Below are 16,987 nucleotides of genomic sequence, written 5' to 3'. Positions count from 1 at the left end.
TTGACGATTATTACCAACCAATAAGCATTTCTTACATATACACTGCTTGGAAAGAAGTCAATGGACACCAGTGACTTCTTTCCAAGGAACAAATAGCTATGGTGCACACCTGAATAAGATATAGGACCTCCTTTTACTGCAATGATTGCAGCAATCCTACAGGGCATACTTTCCATAAGCATAAGATAGTGATCCATGGGAATTTTGGACCATTCTTCCTGTAGGCATGCAGAAGTCCTGGACTGTTGTGGGTTGGATATTTCTTGACCTCGCCAGACACTCCAGTTCATCCCACAGATGTTCAATAAGGTTGAGATCAGGGATCTGTGAAGTGTAGTTACATTCATGTCCACAAAACACTTAATTACACCAGTAGCCTTATGACATTGCACTGTCTTGCCAAAACAAACAATCAGTTCTGTAAAAACGCCACAAAGTAAGAAGCATTGCATTATGTTCAGCTACCTCTCAGATTTCAATGTTCGTGTCACCACAAATAGAGGCCTGAGGCCAAACTGGGTAAAAACAGGACCATACCATTACACCGTCACCAGAGAATAGCTGATGTTATACACTTAGGTAAGAGATGTTCACCAGACATCTGCCACACCTGTCCGTTTGCTCAGTAGAGGGGTGTAGTGTGATTCGTCACTCCATAACAGCTTTCCAAGCTTCCGTGTCCATTGCACATGCTTTCTGCACCACTGAAGATGCTGCATGTTGATTCGGGTAATGCGGAGCTTGCATTTTGCAGTCCTACTATTGAAACCCATGTTGTGTGAGCCTCAGTTCTGAATGCTTTTGTGAAGATTCATGTTCCAGTCAATGTCCAGAACACGTCAGCCAACAAATGGTGGTTTTTACATATTATTCTTTGTAGCACCGTACAGTCACATTCAGTGAGTGTGTGTGTGGGGGGGGTCGTCCACTGCAGGTGTCACTTGCAGTTGACTCCCTGTGCTTCCATCTTAGTATGGAATTATTGATTGGTTGACCACATATGGCCAAATTTGTCACCAATTTTCCAAACAGATAAGCCTGCAACATGGCATCCTATTGTAATGCCTCTTTTGAACTCTGTAAGTTCACTTCTCACAGCCATTTCATCTGGACACAGTTGCACTGACTTGGGAGCATCATATTGCTCCAATTTATACCAGCTAGAAACACATGGCGATGTACCTCGCCCATGTAGATATCCATTGCCTTCTTTCCAAGCAGCATACTCAGAGTGGGGTGAATAGTACATGTCACTCAACCACAAAAAAGTGTACTTACAGTTTATAACTGCCTCTTCAAGGTGTACCTTTTTTTTTTTTTTTTTGCAAATGCTAGATATGCAAATCCTCTTTATTAACACCCTCCAAACAGTCTCTATAGGTATTCCAAGGCATGCAGATATATACTAAGCATTTCTACTAAAACTGCAATGTACTTGTCAAGATATGTTATTAAATTTCTTCATTCAGCACTAAATGATCCAGTTTTCTTCAGACATCGATAAATAAATATCATTGGGTAATCACGATTAGTATTCTTCAATCCCAATACAAAAAAAAATTAAATAATATGGATATTTGATTTTATTGTAAGGCAAAGTCTGTTTTACAAATGTAAAGCATAAAGAATTTTGAGGGTAACTCAGAGGATGGTTGCAATACTGAGAAGGACGCTGACCTGCAGAGATAAAAGAGTTATCATTCCGTTGTATAAGGCCCTGATCAAACCACACTTAGACTATTGTTCTCAGATTTGGTCCCCAGGATTTGAAGGGAATAAACTGACTGTGGAAAGGGTATAGAGGCAGATAACAAAGATGGTTTCAGAACTGTACAATATGAGTTATGAGGATTGACTGAGGGAATGTGGACTGCAGAGTTTGGTGGATAGAAGAAGGAGATACAATCAAGACTTTTAAACTGTTGAGTGGCAGTTACAGGGTAGACATTGGAGAGTTCCTTTATTTGGTGGAATGGCGGGAAGGAGCGATGAAAAGGGGCCATCCCTGGAAGTTACGAAAGGAGGCTGTGCGCAAGAGGGTGAGGAGTGGTTTCTTTGCATGGAGGGTGGTTGAACCTTGGAATGCATTGCCTGGGAGAGTGGTTGGAGTGGGGATGGTTAATGGGTTCAAGGAGTGGTATGATAACTTTGTATTTCCTAAAAATGAACCTTCCACAATGAGTCTTTTGACTCCATGGAGGCCTGGATAATAATAATAATAAAAGCAGATTTTGCAAGAACACCAAATGCACTAAGCTTGCCTCCTGCTCATATGCTGGCTGAGTCTTCTGGTGCCTTTCCAAAGCTATTGGACAAACCTCTATCCTGCTATGTTTCCACATCCTTCTCGCACCAACAGAACAATGGTAACATCTCCAAGTAACATGGGTGGGCTAAGAATTTTTTTTTACAATTTTATTATAAATTTGATATTTTCTTTTGTATTTTCATTTATTTAACATAATCTGAAAGTCCTGTTCTAGAGACCATATATGGAATTTTTTTTTTTTCAATCCGCTTTGGGCCTCCAATAAGCAAAGTGGAGGTCTAACACCAGGCAATGAAATTCATCTCTGATCTGAAGACCATCAACAAACAACCATGCCAAAGCAGTATTCAAACCTACAATATGTTGGTTGGTGAGTGACTATGCTAACCACTCAGCCAAACTGACTAGCATTGTACTTAGTTGTGCAAAGAAAGTGTGCTCAAGGATTAACACCCAACATGTGTAAATCCTTGAGCACACATTCTTTGTGTGTGTGCTCAAGGATTAACACCCAACATGTGTATTGCCTTCACAAGCTGTCATATTCATTTGACATCCATCTAACAAAATGGAAGCAAGCTCTTATCCAATTTGTTCCTAAAAAGGGAGATAAGTTTAGACATCAAACAACCCACTGCAAACTATCATTCCTAGACTCATCAGTTAATTAGCAATTACCAATATGGATAACCTTGCCCACCTTTGAACACAGGCAATGGAAAATTTTACAAAAGATCATATGATCACCCTTAATATTTCCAAGGCATTTTGATCGAGTTTGGCATCATAGCTTTCTTACCAAGATGCCATGTGGTCTCCCTCCTAACCTTTGTGAGATTGCCCACTTCCTTTCTGATCATTCATTGCATGACAGTTTCCTCGTCTGATTTTTCCATCTATGCTGGATAATCCTAGACGTATGTGCTTCGACCACAACAAAGACCTTCTCTCACCAACATCCAATACCATTCATACCTTTGCAGTACACCATTCCTCTTCATTTACAAAACCTTCTGTTGCTCAGATAAATTAAGTTTCAAGATCTTCTGGCCAATGCCTTTAACACTGTTCCTCTTGCCATTCTTAAATAGGAGGTGAAGATAATTTAGTGAATGCTACCAAACACAATCCAATCTTATTTGTTAGAAGAGAGACCATGCTTCACATTTCGTTGCTTTTTTTTTTCATAATATTCCCCTTACAAATGAAGTTTCCTCTTCTTGTCCTGACTTTTAAAAATTTACATGGTGAGATGTACATCAATGAATACAGAGAGAAAAGGCAAAAGAAATAAGTGCTTGTTGACTATGTAATTATTATTATTATTCAGGCCTCCATGGAGTCTTTTGACTCCATGGAAGTCCTTTCTAAGAAACACAAGTCTATTAAGACTCATCAAGGGAGGTCCCTCCTAGGGAACACAAAGTCTATCATACCATTCCTTAAATGCACTGACCATCCTCGCTCTCACCAATCTATCAGGCAATGCATTCCATGGTTCAACCACCCTCCATGCAAAGATATCCCACCCTCTTTCTCACAGTTTCGTTTTGTAACTTCCGGGGATGGACCCTTGTCATGACTCCTTCCTACTGTTCAACCAAGCGAAAGAACTCCCCAGTGTCAACCCTGTAACCACCTCTCAACAGTTTAAAAGTCTCAATCATATCACCTCTCCTTCTTCTATCCACCAAACTCTGCAGTCCACGCTCCCTCGACCGATCTCATAACTAATATTGTACAGTCCCGACACCATCTTTGTTATCTGCCTTTGTACCCTTTCCACAGTTAATTTATCCACTTCAAATCCTGGAGACCAGATCCGAGAACAATAGTCTAAGTGTGGTCTAATCAGTCTTATACAATGGAATGATAACCATCTTATCTCTGCAGGTCAGTGTCCTCATTATTGCAGCAATCCTCTGTGTTACCTTCACTACCTTTGCAATATGTCCCCTAAATTTCAGGTTTCTATCAATCATCAACCCCAGATCTCTTGTCTCCCCTACTTCCTCCAGTTTAACTCCTCCCATAGAGTATGCAGCATCCCATCGATGTGTTCCAAACCTCACTGATTCAGGACATAAAAATATACAGAGGATCTGAAACTGGAAATGATCATCACTTTGTTTTAAGAATGATAAAATGAATATCACATTGAAAATATAAGAAGTTTTCAAAAACAATTAAAGTTGAGCAGCTTTGATAGGTGAACTGTAGACTCACCTATAGGAACTATAGGAAAAAATCAATAGGAAAACCTTGCTTAATGTGATTAAATAATCCATCAATTAATGCATGCTAAGCAAAATTGAGTTAAGCAAATACAATAAACAATAGGAATAATTATAATTCATCCATCAGTTAGCATAAATTTGGATAAAAAAGTACAGTATAGCTGTATTAGAGGATAAAATCATCAAATTTAATAAAAAATCAATCGATTAAATTTTTATTTAACATTCTAAACATTTGATTGGGCTACTTTTTTACAAAAAAATTAAGTAAAGTTGTCTGAATCATGCTCAATTCATCTTGTCATGCAATTTTCGATAGCTGGCGATCACTTTATGAAGATTTCGGTAGACTTCCAAGCTTCATTCCATATCAGCATCAAACAAAATTTCCTTAGCATACTCAACGTGATTGAAAACTAGCTCAAGTTCTTTTGCAGTTAGCTTCTTAGTCATAACATTCCCTTCTTGTTCGTCCTCCTTATTTTCTGCATATGCATGCTGTTGTTCTAGTTGAAGGAGATCACTCTAGCTTAAATGTTCTGAATGGGAATCAAGCAAGTTTCTCACATCTTCATTAACCAGTTCATTAAGTCCAAGTTTTTTTCCAATTATGCTTATTTCTTCGATACTGTTAGTTCTTGGATTTTGTGCACGATAAACTAACATAGGCCAGGTTTAAAGTCGCCTTCTGCATTGCCTCCTAATAAAAGCATAATTTTAGATACTTTGTATCCTGCTTGAGATGCTTCAGTTTTATCTAGGAAAGTTTTTGTTGGCATACATTTCCAAAAGAGACCAATTTCATTGACGTTGACTATTTCCTGATCGCCATAATCACCCTCCTGAATTGTCCTTTGCAATTCTTCAGGGAAAACTTAGCCACAGAATCTTTAACAGTACTAGCAGATTCCCCAGTTATTCTTATGTTATGCAGTCCAGTTTGACTTTTAAAACAGTCAAACCATCCCAAACTCGCAGTAAAGCTTTCACATTCCTCTTGAAATTTGGTCTCTTTCAATGAGGTAAAAATATTGAGAGCTTTTGCCAGACTATTCCCTGTATTAAGAAGTATACTTTTTTGGTTATAATCTTCAAACCAGAGTGATAGAAGATGCTCCATCTCGATCATTAAATGGCTTCTGTTTTAGGTGATCTGCATGCTTAAAGAAGCAGTAGCAACTTTTCCTTGTTCTTTGCTCTTACTTAATACAGTCCAAACTGTAAACTCACTATATCCCAAGTCTTTCAGAATCATTGTATTACTAGCACCATTTTCATGTTTCTTAATGACTTCCAGCTTTTCTGCTTGCAGATTGGCGACATAAAATTTCCCATAACGTAAAATTTTACATAACATAAAAAAATCACATTAACTGATTAATCACCTCTTAAAGCAGGAAATAGTATCGTTTTACTCAATCGCACTAACTGATTATCACACATATCGAATTCAAATTAAACAAGGTTTTCCTGTATATAAACGTCATTCAAGAAAAAAAGGAACAATTCAAAAATAAGTATCAAATCTTGGAGTTACAATGGCAAACTGAAAAAAGTCACAATGATTCTGGAAGCGGGCATGTGGTGAAGTTGTGTGCGTGCGCATGCAAGGGGAGAAATAAGAACCCAATGGTGGACACAAAAACTTAAAGTGGTATGGGAAAAGAAGAAAGCATACTGACAGTTCCTAGCAAACAAGTCAGCAGATGCCCTGAAGAAGAGGCAGTGAAGGAAAAGAAGAAAGCATATCGAACATTCCTGGTGAATAAGTCAGCTTGTGCTCTTGGAGAATACGAGACAAATGTAAGAAAGCTAAACACTATATAAAACTAGCTAAACAAAAGTCATGGGAAGACTTTGACAAGAACACAGAAAATAAATATCAGGAAGGTGGCAAAATATTCTGAAAGCCATTGAAAAAGCTCAGAAATGAAGGAAAGAGTGCTGTAAAAGTAGAGATGATAAAGGTGACATGAAAACTGGAGAAAAAGATATCCTTGATGTATGGAGCAATTACTTCAAAAAATTGCTAAATGATACAAGCAGTGACAACACAGTCGTAAAAACACTCAATAGGCATGCAGTCTATTGATCAGTACATTCAAGTATGGATGTACATATCCATACTTGAAGTAGAAAAAGCCATCAAAAGCCTGAAAATCAGAAAGGTTGCAGGAGTAGATGATATTCGACCAGAAATGCTCAAATATGAAGGTATAAAAGCCTTGCAGCAGCTGCACTTAGTTCAGAAGGCCTAGACAAAGGAATGAATTCTAGATGATTGTAGTAGAGCTCTCATAGTACCCACATACAAAAAGGGAAATCAAATTGAATGTGAGAATTACAGAGGTATTTCTCTACTGAATATTCCTGGTAAGATTTATGAAAGTATACTTGAGAAACGGTGGTTGAGAAGAATTATGTAAGAGACGCTTGGTGAAGAACAAGCTCCATTCAGACCAAATAGAGGCTGTCAGGATCAGATTTACACTTTATGACAAATAGTTAAGAAATCGTGAGAATATAACAAAGATCTTTATTTAAGTTTGGTAGACCTGCAAAAGGCATATGACATGGTACCTGGAGAAAAGCTATTCAAGCAATACTTAGTCTTTATTTGAGTTGTAAGTCAGCAGTTAGAACTGAAGTATATGAAGATGGTCTGAAGTTAAATCTGGTGTCAGACAAGGATGTAGATTTTCCCCCTCTATAATTATCTATATGGATCACATTATGAAGGAAAGCAGTATTAAACCTGATATCAAAATCGGAGATGTTAATCTGAGCTCTTTACTTTATGCAGATGACATTATACTTTTTAAAAAATCCAGTACAAGTCTGCAAAATTCCCTGAGTAAATTGAATAACTGTCATAATAAATTTGGTATGAAACTCAGCAATAACAAGACAAAGACTATGAAAATAGGCAGAAACATTGAAAATATCAACTGCAATGTGAATGGAGAACCTATAGAACAAGTAAAACATTTCAGCTACTTAGGCACTTTTTAGTGAAGATGGTAAAATAAATATGGAAATAGACAACAAAATCAACAAAGCTGGTATGGTAGGAAGTCAGCTGAATAAATTTATATGGAATAAGAGAGAAATTAGTCAAAACACCAAGCTGTATATATATATACATACATATACACTGTCTTACATATATATATGTAAGACAGTGTTCAAACCAATTTAACTTATGGATCTGAGAGCTGGGTTAGAAATAAAACATTTGACCAAATACTAGCAACCACAGTTATGAGTCCTGAGAATTAGGGGCATGTACAGATGGCATCAATGGCAATATAATATATTAAAAATGAGGATATTAGGAAAGAATTTGGTATTATTAGCATCCAGGAATCTGTTAGCAGAGCTAATCTCAGGTGGTATGGTCACTTAAACAGAATGGGAAAGGAAAGATTAGCAAAACAAGTGTTCTATGCTAGGCTAGCAGGAAAAAGGCCCAGAGGAAGACCAAATATATGTGGATTGATACATTAAAAAGTACCGATAGCAGATTGATTTGGAAGAAAATTGTTGATATGAAGTTAGTAATGATATAAGTTTTTCATGTAGTACTATCATAATATCATAAGATCTCTGTACATCCCTTGAGAACACATCAGGAATTTGGTGATGATGCCCTTAAAAATTACATTGAACTGAAAAAATGTAAAAAGAGCTAAACTATGTGGAAAGTTAAAAGTTATGAAAAGACTTCAGTAAGAATGCAGAAGATAAATATCAAGGCAGCAAAATGTTCTGGAGTCTACTGAAAAATCTTAGAAATGAAGGAAAAAGTGCAGTAAAGGGAATCGGATATGATAAAAGTGACAAAAACTGAAACTACAGATATTTTGGGTATCTAAAATAATTACTTTGAAAGACTGCTAAACAAAACAAGCAGTAGCAGCATGATGATAGATAATATTTATCAAGAATGCAAAGAGGAGTATGCATGAATACTTAAGGTAGAAAAAGCTATCAGAAGCTTGAACTGTTGAAAGGCAGCTGAAGTAAACGATATTCACTTCTTCTTCTTTGAGTGCCATCTCCTATCGGAGGTCAGCGACCACCTTGGCAAATTTTGACAATTCTCAGCTACTCTGAGCAGTCTCTCAGAGTTCATACCAGTCCACTGTCTGATGTCTGCCAGCCAAGATTTTCTTCTTCTCCCTTGTTCTCTTCTTCCATTTATCTTCCCTTTTAAATCAGTTGAAGTATCTTATATTCACTTAGAAATGCTAAAAAAGTTTTATATTGGCTAAACTGCAAAATTTAGGAGGAGGCCTGGTCAGAAGGTCAATGTTGACATCTATAAAAAGGGAAATAAAAATAAATGTGAGAATTACAGAGGAATTTCTCTACTAAGTGTTGCAGCTAAGATTGACGCAAACACACTTAAGAATAGGCTAAGAAAAAATGTGGAAAGAAGCTTGGAGAAGAACAATCTAGCCAAAATAGAGGTTGTCAAGATCAGATTTTCACCTTATAGCAAATAGTTAATAAATCATGGGAATATAACAAGATCCTTTACTTACATTTCATATATCTGGAGGAAAAACATATGATAAGGCATCTAGAGAAAAGCTTTTCAAAATGCTATAATTAAAAGTCAGCCTGGTTGGCCTAGTGGTTAGTGTATTTGCTCTCCAACTAAAAGGCTGCAGGTTTGAATCCCACAGTAGACATGAATGTTTCTAATTGTGTGTGAAAATACTAGTGGAGATGGTGGGCAGCAGATGGCATTGGTGTAGATGATGCAGTTCTCTGTAGTTGGTAGATTGAGTGGTGGAGATGGAGAGTTGTAGAGTAGGTGCCCTCCCTCGATTAGTCTTGGAGGTGTCGCGTAATAATAATAAATAGGATAAATGGAATACACAGGTTGTAAGTAGGCAGTTAAAATTGAAGAAACTAAAGGAGGATGGTTTCTGGGAGGAAAAAACCCTGCCACCTCATGAGACTTGCCTTCAACTGAAAGTACTGACAAAGGTTCTTCGAGACCTAGACAGGATTCAAACCAAGGTCTGATGCTACAGAGGCTCAGCAAATAATTCAGTGAAACTAAAACCAATGATTGCTAATCTAAATCCAACCAGCAACAAATACAATTTGGAGATAAACTTGAAAGACATATTATGGTAGTAGGTAGAGTGAAAAATTATGTCAATGTTACAATAAATAATAAAAGAATAGAACAAGTGGACAATTTCAGTTAAATCAAATCATTAATCACCAAAGACCGAAGTTACACAAAAACTATCAAGCAAAGAATAAGTCGTCTAGGATAGCAATGAATAAAACAAAATTAGCCATAGTCTAAAACTCAAAGATTACACTCAACTCAATGATCCTGATGGTGGTGCTGTTCAGAGCAGAGAGCTGGCACACAGGAAAACAAGTTAAAAGGTCTTGAATCAAAGTGCTTAAGAAAAATTAATGACACAAAGTAGACTGAAAACAAATAATAAAAAAGATAAAATAAGGAAAGAGTGGGCCACACAGATAACTTCTTAAAGACAGCTGCAGTGGTGTGGATCACACAGCAAGGATGTGCCAAAAAAATTGTCCTGAGCCTTTCTTTATGAAAGGGTCGGAGCTGAAGCAGAGGAAGACTGGGAAGAAGATGGTGTGAACCTGTGAAGACCCAATAATGCCTTGACCTCATCCCACGAGATAGCAAGGCTGACAAAAACAGAATCCAATGGAAGAAAAGAATGCTAACACTTGACCCATCTTCAGATAACAGAGAAGAATGAAAGAATGAGCTGCAACCAGGTTCCTGGTTGTTGTTCCACTTTACTGGCAACCACCATTCTGCCATTTTCCTCTAATTATGCATGAATATGTTCAGTTGCTGGTCAACAACCATATATTATTTAGCTCTGAACCAACTTCTCACCATCTTCCTTCATCCCCTATGCATCTATCCATTGGAAGGATATTAGGAAAACGATTAATATTTTATTTGTAAATTAAGTTTTATTAATTTAAATTTTCCTCTAATTATGCATGAATATGTTCAGTTGCTGGTCAACAACCATATATTATTTAGCTCTGAACCAACTTCTCACCATCTTCCTTCATCCCCTATGCATCTATCCATTGGAAGGATATTAGGAAAACGATTAATATTTTATTTGTAAATTAAGTTTTATTAATTTAAATTTTCCTCTAATTATGCATGAATATGTTCAGTTGCTGGTCAACAACCATATATTATTTAGCTCTGAACCAACTTCTCACCATCTTCCTTCATCCCCTATGCATCTATCCATTGGAAGGATATTAGGAAAACGATTAATATTTTATTTGTAAATTAAGTTTTATTAATTTACAAATATATAAAATAATTATAATTTACAAATACATAAATAAAAATAATTAATGCCATTTTCGACTTTATACATCCCAAATGCCAGAATTGCTTACCACCATCTCTGTGGATAAAACGAACGCTGACAGTCATGAAATGCATGGTGAAGGAATAGATTGGTGGGTGGTTTTCAAAATTTGTGCAGCAACCCCATCCTCATCTGAGGGGAGTGTCTATTGCCCTCCCACGATATTAATAATTATTTTAACTTTCTGTCACTAAATAATTTTCACATAGAACTGCAGTAAAAATATTAACTATTTAACATTGTTCATACGAGTATATATTAAAAATGATAATCACTTAATAATGTTAACGATCTTTAGCTGTTCAAAAAGTATCTAAGTATCATATTTTCCTTATCTAATTTAAATAAGGTCAGGGTCATGTTTTTCTTTTTTCTTACCACTGCTATTCAGTTATTTTCAGAACGAAAATAAGCACAGCAACTCATCTCTTAAAAACATATTTTACGTTACTAATGATTTTCTTAAATTTGTTTGGGATCGACACGTAACTGTACTATAGTTGATCATCGGCTTCCCATATGTCACGTGTATAACAAACTGGTGGGAAAAAAGTGAACTTACAAAGTAACATCCCATTAAATGCCCATTGTCAATAGCGCAGCAATAATCGCGACGCCTAGCGGCCAGAGAGAAACTGAAAAATAACACCTCCCCACAAACTTTAAATATATACTTTTTTTTTTTTTTTTAATTTTGAGTGCCAAACAAGGAATTATAATTATGTAAATTTTATGCCACAGTTAATTACAATTCGTACTAATTTTTAAAAAATGAAGATATGCGTACACGTTATTTTTATGTAGAATAAATGTAAAATTTATGTGAGTGCTATGGTTGCCATCTTTTGGTAAGTCTAAAAAGGGAACACACTTTTCGAATTGTCATCAAATATTTTCCTCAGAAAAACAGGACATTCTTCAATGCTTTTAAAGTAGCTCTCAATAGCATCCCAGTTAAATAAAAGTCTATCAGCTGCAGGTTTCAAGGAAAGCCATCTAGTACAAACATGCCTCAGAACCTCTTGCCATTCTAAATCAACAAACTCAAAATAACTCTGCAGCTCTTCTCTCCTTTTGGCGGAACAAGAAAAGTGGTTGTAAACTTCGAGAACAATTGTTTCTATATCTATATTTAGTGCATCACGTGCTTTCTTACACGTTATGATGTGGCTGAACAATTGGCTTTTATTATTTTGTTATTTGCCTTAGATAATAACTGATATACTGAATGTTTCTTCCCAAAATTAACACTGGCATTGTCTGCGGTGTAGCTTGTGATATTGTCTAGGCTCAGGGAATGCTCTTGAAGCATACTTTTGATATTTAAAAAAAAAAACTTAATCTGAATTCTCTTCTGGATCCTCATAAAAATCAAGACCCTTACACTGAATGCCCTTTTCAGCTGTGAAATATCTTACACAGAGAGGCCACAGCTTTCTGTTTCTTCTGTTACTTGCATCAGTAGCTACAGAAAAATAATCTACGTTTTTTAGATCTCTGGGAACTTCGGAGACTGATTCAGGGGCCAGTATTGCAGACAACCATTTCAGCCTTTGTCCTACCACACTGAATCTTTAAAGCAATTTCAGAGTCATTAAATAAAACAGGACATATTTTATTGGCACAATCCATACTTGATAAATTATGCTTCACTGTGTGATAAACCAAACCAAATTCTGCGGCTGTTACTGATTTTCTTTCCGTTTCGGATGATACGAAAAAACTTTCCAATTTCATTCCGTGTTTGCTACTGTTCTCTTTCTTTGTGTGGATATCACTGTTTGAATGTTTTTAATGTCATTTTCTCCGCCATGTGCAATACTGAATTCACGGAAGCAAATATGACAGAATGCTTTAAAAGAGTTTGTTCCACATGGCTTCAACCATGAATATTTCACCTCCCAAACACGCATAAACGCTTAATTTTTTTTCTGTTTATTTTTCTTCTCTTTTTCACTGTCACTTGAGGAACTAGATATCGTGAAACTAATGCTGTGCAATACTCCAGTTCACTATCGGTGACTAATGTGCGGAAAGCAATTCTGAAAAAAAAAAAAATGAAAAACAATAACAGTATCTCACAGAACTTAAGAACACGCTACCTCTCAATCATCGATCATAATAACTTACCTCTTCCTCTGAAAAAAATGCCACAACTTCTCCTTTAAACAATGAAAATTCAATGTTAAAAATGCCAAGCTATTTTAAACCTGGTTTTACTCCATTTCCCAAGTAAGCAAACAGACAAATAAGTCAAGTTTGCACCTGCATGTATTGCAAGTCTAGGTGACCCGTAAAAAATGAAAATTCAAGTCAAACTCGACGTAAAAAACAACCAACTCGTAGCGTTCAGCAAAGTCATATGTATCTAGATTCTAGAAGGCTATGATAATGTATAACATCGCTGACAGTAATTTCACTGCTGCCAATATAACATACAATAATTATGGTGATAAATCACATAAACACATTATGTAGGCCATGAACGCGCTTATTTCATATTATAAGTAAAGATTATAAGTTAATCGAATCACAACGAGCATTACAATCTATGTTATCTGAGAAGAATTTAACCAATGAGACCCCACAAACAGATATTTTTGCATGGTACAGATTATGGATACGAATTTACAAATGTCGCTAACGCTCACTAAGAATTTTTTCACATATTTTGTAAGTCTTTGGGATAATTTGGTGTCTCGCCATATAAGTGGTCCCTCTTAGGTGTCATTCGGGAAGCTGAAAGTTTTCTTAAAATTAGACACAGGTGGCAACCCTAGTGAGTGCGTTCTGTCACAAATGAAGCTGCAACAAATTTGTTAAAATTTATCAGTTTGGACAAATATTAATAAAATGAAAACAGCTATACTTGGAGGGAAATTGATTAATGGTCTGTTTTAATTGGTCAACATCCTTAACTTGAAAAGTTAACGATATTCTCAAGCGGCGAATGAATACTGGATCCTGTGGTATACCAAATTTCATCACTGCTGATCAGCCAGAACATACAACATACAAAGCATGACAACTATGTATCATAAAATGAACTTGGTTCATTTCTTAAGGTCAAATTAAAAGAAAGCAATATCTCGCTGGATGAATATAAAACGTATATCCTACCCACTGCTAACTATGCCACTGACTCGGATCATTGTACAGTGGGGTGGGACAAAATCATATATATCTTCATTGAGTTTTAAATCTGAAAGATGTTTGTGGAATTTTCCACAGCCCTACAACCTATCTCCTAAACTGAAATAACTATGGCTATTCAAACTACTAAAATTCTGTGGGACTATTATTATTATTAGCCAGCCTGGTTGGCCGAGTGGTTAGCATAACCGCACTCCAATCAAAAGGCAATGGGATCGAATCCGGCAGTGTGCATAGATGTTTGTGATTGTCTGTGAAAATATTAGTGTTGGTGGTGGACAGTAGTGGTGTTATTGATGCAATAGATGATGCGGTTCGCTGCAGTTGGTGGATTGAGCTGTAGAGTAGATGCCCATGCTCAACGAGTCTTTGGACTCCTTGGAGGTGTCACGTAATAATAATAATAATTATTGGAAAAGCAATCCAACAATCAGTATCTCCTAACAGTGAACACGATTGTTCAGATGATAGTCTCATAATCAGCTTATGAGAGAAAAAGGTCTCCATGGAGCCCTTATAATAATAATAATAAGGGCTACATGGAGACCGAATACATCGCGGGACACCCAATCTATTCACACAATCTATCATACCTCTCCTTGAACCCATTAACAGACAAAGCACTCACAACTGACTCTGGCAATCCATTCCACTCATTCACAACTCTCCAGGCTAAACATCTAGTCCTCACACCCCCTACTAGTCACACCTTTATTGAACTTTGACCCCCTTGTTCAGGCCCCTCCAGCCAGGTGTTCAAACATATCCCCTCATATCCTCAATAACCTAACAACCAACTTCTGCAATCCACACACCCTGAATCGATCCTCACAGGGAATATTTCACAGGCGACTCACCTCTGATTCCTCTCCACTGCTTATCCCAAAGAAACCCCAGGGGGACCAGAGTTGAGCACAGTAATCTAGATGTGGGCGTATCAAGGCTTTATAAAGAGGAATAACAACTTCCTTATCTCCACAGTTAATGTGTTCTTCAATAGCCAAGTAATCTCATAAGAATACTTAGTGACCTTAGCAATGTCCTCTAAACTTTAACTCTCTGTCTACCCCCCCCCCAAGATCTCTAGCTTCATATATTTCTTGAAGGTCATTGCCATCAATGTGGAACACGGCTAGTAATCTATTTCTCCAAAATGCATAACTTTACATTTATCCACATTAAACAGATACCCATTATCTTTTGCCCATACTGACAGCCTATTTAAATCGTCCTGCAAGCTCTCAACATCGCCTTGATTAACTATTATTCTACCTAATTTCGCATCATCAGCAAACTACTGAATATTTTTTTTCAGGTTATTTCCTATATCCTTCATGCACAAATTAAACAGCAATGGACACAGCACCGAACCTTGCAGCAGAACACTAGTCACCTGTTTTCACCTCGCTTCTTCCCCTTCCCATTTTTTGGTATCTGTCCAGCAGGTACCCTCTTATGCACTTAACCAGTGTCCTATCCATTTCCATTTGTTACAGTTTATATATAACAGAGTTTCATGTAGTATTCTGTGAAATGCCTTTGCAAAATGCAGCAAAATCATCGGGTAGCCATTTCCTTTATCCAACATAGGTGATCAGCAGTTACCGCTCATGTACCTGCTGGTCACCTTTCTTCTTGAATTCCTTTCATAAAAGTTTTTTTTTTTTTTGTGGAGCTTCAGCTTACACTGGATTCATTCTCCAGAATCGAGATATGCAGTCTGCTATCACTCCCTTAACACTCCCATGCACCATCAACATCCAATCCTTGTAATTTCAAACATCACTGATCCAAGCAATTTCCTATGCTTGTCATATTTACTAGCCTTGCAATTACATATCACCCAGTAATTGAAAATTCCACATATTTAGCCACTTCCCAGGTCAAAACTATATGATCATTCTCACCAGTTGGTAAAAACTTAGTCATATTAGTGATAGATGCATTTGATAGATCAAGTACTCTCAGTCCCTAGTATATTCCATCACATGCTGCCAGAGATAATTTTTCCTAACTGCAAAAATTCCATTTCTTTCCTCTCATATATCTTCTCATTCCAATCTTTGTTCCCATAGTTGAAGTTCTCCATTATAATTAACCGTCCTCTACTTATTTCGCTTATCTGCTGATGCATGCTATCCCCAACAACCTTTACGTCATCTGATCTATAGAAGCAACCAACCGTATATTTCGTTCTGTTGGCCACTTCACACCAGATGGCTTCAAGTGTGCTATTTTCACTGGCATGCAGTTGAACTTCTATTCCCTTTGGTTGCAGTTCATCAGCAACTAATGTACTCAACCCCATTCTGTCTCTATCCTCCCTGAACATACTATACCTTTCAGGTTCTATTCCACTAACTATATCATCTTCTGTCAGCCATATCTCAATACTGACAATAACATTTGACCAGGATGAACTAACCAATGCAACCCCCCCCCTGTTCTGAATGCTCCTGGCATTAGTGTACATAAAGTGCAAAAACCCTTTAGGCCCACCACTGTCCTGACGTTTTATACTAACTATCCCAGTTTCGTTTGCAACTAGCGATAATAACTTAGGCATTTTCTGCACATTCTTACATTCAGCTGCCTCACTGTTTTTCTATGTATCCGCTCAACAGCTTTCCCCCTAAAAGCTTTAGTTTGCCTAATTCTGCTCATCTTCTTTCACCTCATTTGACAACACTTTTCCCAGACTGAACACCAAATCCATTCAGATGCAAACCATCCTTTTCGTATGTCCTTTCGTAGTCAAACTTACTCTGTACATCCACAAATTCCACATCAGTCTTCCTTCCTGCATAACCTACGCTTCGACTCTTTTGCTATTATGGTCTTCCTTCTCTGTTCCACTTTGTCATTTCCTTCTTTTGCTACTTTCATGTCCAACCTCACACCACACGTTTCTCCTTTCA

At 37.0% G+C, this 16,987-nt stretch overlaps 1 protein-coding gene across 4 annotated transcripts in view; it reads right to left on the bottom strand.

Moving 5' to 3' along the window:
- The window catches only part of LOC150098674 (uncharacterized), a 68,893-nt gene that overhangs the window by 18,818 nt on the left and 33,088 nt on the right, over positions 1-16,987 (bottom strand). Inside the window, exon 1 of one of the 4 annotated variants that reach the window (XM_090405535.1) lies at positions 11,295-11,415. The exons of the other annotated variants lie outside the window; for them this stretch is intronic. The gene's annotated coding sequence lies outside the window, so the exon portion shown is untranslated. Of the gene's footprint in view, positions 1-11,294; positions 11,416-16,987 lie in introns of those variants that run through there. 4 annotated transcript variants of the gene reach the window in all.

Source organism: Typopeltis vanoorti, chromosome 15, assembly GCF_054136105.1.
Source record: "Typopeltis vanoorti isolate ZY-2024b chromosome 15, IOZ_Tvanoo_1.0, whole genome shotgun sequence".
In the NCBI taxonomy this organism is placed as follows: Eukaryota; Metazoa; Arthropoda; class Arachnida; order Uropygi; family Thelyphonidae; genus Typopeltis; species Typopeltis vanoorti.
Note: the sequence above shows the minus strand (reverse complement) of the source record. Positions and strands in the feature narration are given on the sequence as shown.